Below are 8,382 nucleotides of genomic sequence, written 5' to 3' on the forward strand. Positions count from 1 at the left end.
CGACGTAGGCTGAGTATAAGCCGAACCTCGTAAAAATCTCCATCTCATTCTCTCTTTCCCTTACTCTTTATTTTCAGTGCATATTTAAATTGCATGGATGGTTTAAATTTGAAAATCATATAAACTACATATATTTGGAAATCAAACAAACTTAAGGTTTAATTTTGATTTGGGTTGCGGAAACCGAAAGGGAGTACGTTGGTTACACCATATCTTGCGGAAACCATACGAGAGTACGTTACTTGGTTAACATCCAAAAGATAAATTTACCAAGAGTTTAGTTGAGTTATAAATATTGAGAAGAGTGTAGATATTGTGTTGATTGAATGTTATATTGCACATCATATTGAAGAAGTAAAACCATATATACAGGGCTTACAATTTCATATCCAGGGCTGACAACAGAAGGTATATTGTGATTGAATGGTATAAAAGCTTGAGATTGATTGGATAGTGTTTGTATTTCAAGAGTGCTACATCTTGAATGATTTCATCAATTAAATAATGTTGCAGTGAACTTATATTTGATAAATAAAGTGTGGTTGTGTTGGTGTGGAGATTATGATTAATTGTTTGAATGTTTTATTAGCTGTGTGGTTGATTAAAGAGATTAAGTTGTTGTTTGATTGGTGAAATTAAACAAACAAGTTAAAGAATTGGTTAAAAGAAATAAAGAAGTTAAGGATTCTTAAAAGAAGTTAAAATAAAGTTTTAAAAGCCAATTCACCCCCTCCCCCTCTTGGGAAGTTATTCCTAATTTCAACACTTAAGGCATTATCTCACTTCTCCAATAAGGGAAGTGATTCATAATCGGATGAAAACATGGTACTCATAACTAAGAAATTTGAAGAGTTCATGAGAAAGAACAAGAAATACACCAGAAAATTCAAGGGCTCAAAAATAAAAAAAGAAGAGTCAAGCAGAAGGAAGCAAAAAGATGATCCTCCCATGTGTTATAATTGTAGAGAATTTGGACATATCAAGTCGGATTGTCCCCAACCGAAGAAAGTGTCTAAGAAGAAGAATAAGAAAGCTCTAAAGGTGGGCTGGGACACTCACAATACCAGTAGTTCAGAATCTGAATCCAGTGATGAAAATATTGCAAATCTAAGTCTGATGGCTCACAATGACCACGAACTACAATCTTTTTGTTCTACTTCATCTTACTATTCAAGTGATTCAGAAAATGAAAATAGCATACTTTCTTATGATGAATTGCATCAGGAATATCTGTATACCCTTAAAATGCTTGGGAAAATGAATAAGAAAAATTTTGGTTTGAAATTAAAATTGAAAGTATTTTCGAAGTTAGTTGAAAGTCAAAATGTATCTCATGCATCTCTTATGAAAGAGAATGATTTGAAAATTGAGGAGTTAGAAAAGAATTTGAAAGATAAATCAGAGATTATTTGTAAATTTACAGAAGGTCAAAATAATTTTGAAAAACTCTTAGGAGCTCAAAGAAATTCCCTAGAGAATGAAGGTCTTCGTATTAATGGGAAGGAGAATCTAAAATAGAGACATCTCTACGTGGGATATTTTGTAAGAGAGTCAAAATCGTATGTTCCAACTAAAGACTATCATAGAAATATTATATGTTTTAAATGTAAAAGGTTGGGTCACATAAAATTTGACTGCCCTTTCCAAAATAAAGATGTCAAAATTAAGAAAGTTTGGAAAGTCAAAGGAAAATCTAGTACTAACCCCCATGGACCGAAGAAAATCTGGGTACCAAAAGTAGTTATTTGATATGTCCTGCAGATGTGCTTGAGATTGTTCTCCTCGAAGGACAAGTGGTATATGGATAGCAGATGCTCGTGACATATGACAAGAGATAAAGCTAAATTCGCATCTATCATATCCAAATATGAAGGATTTGTTACATTTGGAGATAACTCTAAATGTAAAATCATTGGAGTTGGTAAGGTTCGTAAGGAACCTTCACTTGTCATTGATAATGTGTTATTAATTGATGGATTGAAACATAACTTATTGAGTATAAGTCAACTATGTGATAAAGGTTATAAAGTCTCATTTGAACATGACAAATGCACTGTAGAGAACAAATCTGAAAACAAAATATTATTTACTACTGATCGTCATGAAAATATCTACACCACTAGCCTTGACAACCTTGCTTCTCAACATATTACTTGTTTTTCTGCTATAAATGAGATTAGTTGGATTTGGCATAGGACACTAGGACATGCAAACATGGACTTAATATCGAAACTTGTTAAGGAAGAATTAGTAAAGGGATTGCCTAAGACTATTCGTGAAAGATAAAATCTGTGATGCATGCCAACTAGGAAAACAAGAAAGACGAGCTTTAAGAAGAGGAAAGTAATCTCTACTACTTGGCCACTTCAAATGCTACACTTAGATTTATTTGGTCCAAACCCAACTCAGAGTTTAGGAGGAAAATCATGCGCATTCGTCATAGTTGATGATTATTCAAGATATACATGGGTACTATTTTTAGGTCACAAAGATGAAGCGTGTGAACAATTCATAAATCTATGTAAGAAAATTCAAAATGAAAAGGGTTATACTATCACAAAAATCCAAAGTGAGAAAATTCATAAATCTTAGGTTATGCTCCCGTGAAAATCGATTCAAGCACTCACGAAATGAGAGAGCAAACCTCTAAATGAACACACTCAATACACTTACAAATGATTCAAAGAAGTAAAGAAGGTAAGTTTGAGTGGATTTGGAAATAATATAAGCAGTAGGAAGTATTTAGCTTGAGAGAGAAATATGATTTTTATTTTTGCTAATCAATCACCCTAATTTTCCCAAATGAAGGGGTATATATAGACATCCCATGATTTTTGACCATTGGGGACCTATTAGGAATTATTGGAAAAGTTTAATGACATTTAAACCATTTTAACCCTGTTAAAAGAAAATTTAACCGCGGTAAAAATCAAGGCAACCCGAGAGGTCCAGTCGACCAGATTAGTTTCTGTCAACCAGGACTCATATGATTCGGTCGACCAGGGCATTTTTTAACTGAGTGGTCAGTCGATTGAAAGTGCCTTTCCAAAGGCCATTTTCTATTTTCACCGAGGTTCGGTCAACCAGGCCATTTTGAACTAGCTAGTTCGGTCGACCAGATCACTGGGATTTTTCCTGAGGACCCTCGGTTGACTCGTTCTGAGTTATGTTTCCAAGTGCAGAAGTGTCAAGTTGTATCAAGGATGAGTCCAGGATCGTATTCCACAGGGACCACTGAGTATCAAAGTATTTACGCAAGTTTAGTGAAATCCTGTTGCTGAAAAATGGGGTTTGAAAATCTTTTTGGTCTTTTACGATTTTGAAAACAGTAAACAAAGTGAGAAAAGGTTGAGTAAATTATCAAAATGAAACTAAAATTTTATCAATTTTCCAAAAATGTAAATCTAATAACGCAACCAAATTAAACGGATTAACTGAAACAATTTACCAAATACTCGGGTTACGGGTCAATGTCTACTTGCTTCCATCGTTTATTAATTCCCTAGGCCGTACTCCTCTTCTTGTTAATCCAATCAAGGCATTAATAAGATGAAATTTTATTACTAAACTCAAGTAAATTTGCCACATCCAAACGGAAGAAAATATAAACTCTCATTAAGCATTAACCGAATTTCGTGTAAATTAGTTGATGAAAATCATAGATTAAATCAAGGTTTTGATCTGCCTAACGTCAACAACAAAACAAGAAATAAGAGCTAGTGATTTATCAACGATGCCTTCAATTTTTCAGTTTAACCAAATAAAAGTTTAACAATGATATTTTAGGGAAACTAATAAACCATGAAACGCAAACGACATCGACCCATAACCCGAGTTACCGAACTTAGCCACTCATGCTTGCAATAAAAAAAAACAAGTATGGAAATCCTAGTCTACTTAAGCAAGTATCAAAACTCATGCTAACTAAAGACAATAACTTTGAACACGAAATTAAAACACGCACTAATAAAAACTCAATCAAACACATACGTAAAACAATAAAAATCAAACCTTTAACAAAAAATTACGAATAAAAATAATTAAATTAAAACGAATAAAAATTCACTACTAAAATTACTTGAGAATTCAAATAAATAATTGAAATACAATATCATTCAAGATCAATTTTTTTTCCAATTAACTTCAATAAAAACATTAATCATAACCAACTTAATAATAAGAGAAGAAATAAAAGAAAAGCAAAGGGAGAGAGAGATAGAGAAAACAGAGGATGGGCGGCTGTGTTCACGGCTGCTGTGGAAGAACCGTGAGGATCTGCTGGAGAGGGCAGCTGCTGGTCTAGCTTTACTGGTGTGGTGAGGCAGCTGTGGAGTTGCAGGCAAGGAAGTGGAGCTGCTGAGGTTGAGGTTGTGTTGATGTCGCAGTTTGAAGGAGAGTGCAGCAGAGGCTTGTGCTGGAGAGGTCTTGGGTCTTCACGGCAGCAGGTGGCTGGAAATCTGGAGCAGCAACAAAGGGAAACAGCACAGCAAAGCAAAAGGGCAGCAGTGGTGGCCTTCCTTCAGCAGTTGCAGCGGCTGTGTGTTCACGGGCAGAGGGAGTTGCAGCAAGGGAGCAGGGAAGCAAGGGGAAGGGAAGAGATAAGAGAAAAGGGAAAAAAAAAAAGAACTAAAAGGCTGGAAATACGAGAGAGTAGAAGAAAAAAAATAAATAGAGGAATAAAACGGGAGAATGGGCAAAAGAGAGAGCAGAGAACAGCTAGGAAAAGAGAAGGGACAGGGGAAGAGAAGGAGAAGAAGAAGAAGAAGAAGAGAGGAAAGGAGAGCCCTCACGGGCTGCCTTCCAAAAGAAGGAGGAGGAAGAGAATATTTAAAGGGGATGGGGAAAAACCCTATGACCCGGATTACCCAACCCGACCCGGCCATGCATGGCCGGGTCACATCAAATACCCATTCATATATATTTTTTTTTCCCATTTTATTTGTTATCTGTTCGTCGCAAATTATGCTCTTCTGGAGCTCGTATCTCACAAAACTCAAAACACGAAAGTTGTAGATAATCCTTTCCTCTTTCTCCAAAAATTTGAATCGTATCAATCGGAGCTCGGACGGAAAATTTATGTACGAAATACGAACAGGTATTGGTTTTGATTCCCGGGAATTTTCCTGCGACAAAAAAATTACCAAAACTTCATAAATAGTGCAATAAAGTTCAAGAATGATGATTTTGGCATTTTATTAAAATATTAGACAATTTTGGACATTTAATTAAAAAGATAAATCGAAAAACCCGGGTTAAGATGCCCAATTAAGCAGTTTTGACCCGTAATCACACCCCCCAACTAACGTTTTGCTAGTTTCTAGCAAATGACGTGAATGAATCTCAGGGTGGTGTCTACAACTACAAACTCTAATAATCATGAAATCAATGCACATGCGATATAATTATACCACTTCACATACAAGAACATAACTGAATTTCACACAAGCTTATTCATATTCAATGCACACGACTCCAAAGCACGTCACTCATGCAAGTTTCATTGTTTATATGTGATTTGAAAGTAGTATACTCACATGAAGTTAATCAGTGGCACATTCAGAGTTAATGCAATCATATAAGTTCTAGTATAAACAGGTAAACTCTCGAGGTGTGTGTGATGTGTGTGACTCAGTACACCAAGGATGCCAATGGACACCTACAGAACGGTCGCTTTGACTCGGCCTAACTGGTATACCCTCAAGAACACTCAAAGAAAATGGGTTCACTCATCATATGTGAGGAGGAGTGTCGTGATCAAACATCCCACATATTAAAAGGAACAACGCTAAGTATATGGAGTGGACTAGTCTGGAAAGGATCTAACCTATCTATGAGGTGTCGGGTCCTTCACCCTAACATCTTCTCACCTACTCGCCCTATCCAACTGAGACCACCCTAGATCAACTCATTCAAAAACTTGTCGTGAATACATCTGAAGCATTAATCGGTTGAAGAATCTTCGTACGTAGAGAACATGTGTTGTGTCCTTGACTTTTTGTGATATTTCTGCGGAGCAGACATTAGCATTTCATTTCACGCGCATATTTATTTCTTATCATTTCTTCTGCTCATTCTTTATTTTCTGCCTTTTCTTGAACAATTAACACAATCATAAGACTTCTTTTGTAATCGTCAAACAATCAATGGGATTTGAGCTTGAATAGGGGTCCATGAATTAAGTCTATCTCTAGGAGTGGCTCAGCCTTCACATCTTGAGTAGGCTACAAGACCTAGGTTTCTATCTCCCCACTAGGTGTCACCTCTAGGCTAGCAAATCAAAGACAGAGACTAGTGTACAAGGAATCATCCAGAAAAAAAAAAAAAAAAATTGAGTTCCATGAACTCTGATTTGATATTAACACTCAAAATGACTATAATAGCTCAAGAATATCTCACAAAGGTGTCATAGTCGTCACGGGTGTTCTCTCAGTGCTTACAAGAAACCCTAAGTGTAATGAATCACGTGAGTGTGTATTCAACCTCGTGAGATGTCATGTAAATACAAAAAATTATATAACCAAATTAAATCGAATGTACTACCAATCAATTATTCATGGAGTCATAAAATCATATAAAGAGAAACTACGCATAAATGACTCAAGTGTGTAGTTCTTAGGTTATATGCAGGTATGTGAAGGGTACGAGTCAATGTTAAGCATAGCATAGTGCAATGTAATTCCTTCAGTACTCCTCCTTTATTTCTCTTTTTTTTTTTGTTTTTTTTTGTTTTTTTGTTTTTTTAAATTAAAAAAAACCGGTACGTGTACGTGCATAGTGTCACATGCAAATGCTCACCCCTCAACTAAAATGGAACATTGTCCTCAATGTGAAAGCATAGGGGAAATAGAAAAACTGTGCACGGGAAAAATGGGGCGTACCTGGATGAAGAAATAATGGAAAAGGAAAAATGAACTAAAGGGAATTGTACCTATCAATAAACTAAAAATAAGACATAATGAAACAAAATGAAAACAAAGGAAAGCAAAACGTCACAGTGTGTCTGGAGGAGGCTCGGGAGGAATTTCGTCTGGTGGGTGCAGATTTATAAATTGAACTAGTGAATCTCCAAATTTGAGTCACCATAATGCATCAGGTTTGTTATCTACACAAAAGTTATCTATGAATAAATCAATACTTTCCACAATATCAGACAACACATTTTCAAATTGTCTTTCTTGGTTTAACAAGAAAGGATCCTTATCCAGTATAGTTTCCAGGAAATATACTTCTTTAAGAACTGGCATTTGAGGAAAAGTTTTCAGAACAATTACCTTTGGTTCTTCAGAAGCATCAACATTAAAATTTGTACCTGGTTCCATGAAGGTTAAAGTCTCACCATTCTGCTCAACTTCTTCATTTAGTGCACCAGTCACCCTACCATAGCTGGGATTTGCTTCGACATTGCACTCATTGACATTTGCTTCAATATAGGATGACGGTTCCATGATTGCAATCTGTACTTGAGTATCTGGCTGGGCTTGAAATTGGGATTCATCTATCTCCGAAGCATTCAATAATATGTTCAGCTTAGTCAATTCGGTGCTTATCTCGTTGATGGCTTGAGAAGTTTGCGAATTGATCACATTTTGGCTTGCCATGAACTGTTGTAAGCTAATAGTTAGCTGTTGTATGGAATCTTCCATTTCCCTTCTTTGCATTGGAGGAGGCTGATTTGCAAAGTAAGAGGGTCCCGAGTCTTGGCCAGATGCTGCATAAGGAATGTATTGACTTTGTTCCTGGGGAGATGGCTCCACTTGGTCATTCGTCCAACTGAAATTTGAATGACTTCTACAAACTGCATTGTAAGTATCAGAATAAGGTTCATAAGAAATATAAGAAACTATATACACCGGGTTAGACTGATCAAGCAAAACTTCCTTAAGAGTAGGAATAGTTGGACATGCATCAGTCGCATGCCCTGGATCCTCACATATGCTGCATTTCTTAGAAGATGAGGGTAAAACATGCATTTCATTTACCTCCTTAAGCTCAATGGAATCTAACCTTTTGGACATCAATGCAAGCCTAACATTCAAATCATCAACTTCTTCCGATTGATACTTACCGCCCCCACTAATACATTTTTGCTTTTCAAATTTATCATACACATTAGAGACATCCCAATATTGGGCGTTTTCAGCCAAATAATCAAAATAGTCAAAAGCTTCTTTGGGCTCTTTATTGAAAAACTCACCATTACACATTGTTTCCACAAATTGCCTTATCTTTGGTTTCAACCCCTCATAGAAAAAACTGATGATCCTCCAATTCTCATACCCATGGTGAGGACATGCATTTAAGAGGTCTTTGAAACGTTCCCAAGACTGATAAAATGTTTCCACATCCTTTTGGAAAAAATTCATGATTTGTCTTTTCAAAGCA

At 36.1% G+C, this 8,382-nt stretch overlaps 1 non-coding gene across 1 annotated transcript; it reads left to right on the plus strand.

Annotated features, from left to right (window-relative positions):
• Nucleotides 1–8,274: 8,274 nt before the first annotated feature.
• LOC131149974 (small nucleolar RNA R71) lies at nucleotides 8,275–8,382 on the plus strand. The gene has a single exon (XR_009135362.1). It is a non-coding gene; the product is annotated as a small nucleolar RNA R71 (small nucleolar RNA).

Source organism: Malania oleifera, chromosome 2 (assembly GCF_029873635.1).
Source record: "Malania oleifera isolate guangnan ecotype guangnan chromosome 2, ASM2987363v1, whole genome shotgun sequence".
NCBI lineage: Eukaryota > Viridiplantae > Streptophyta > Magnoliopsida > Santalales > Ximeniaceae > Malania > Malania oleifera.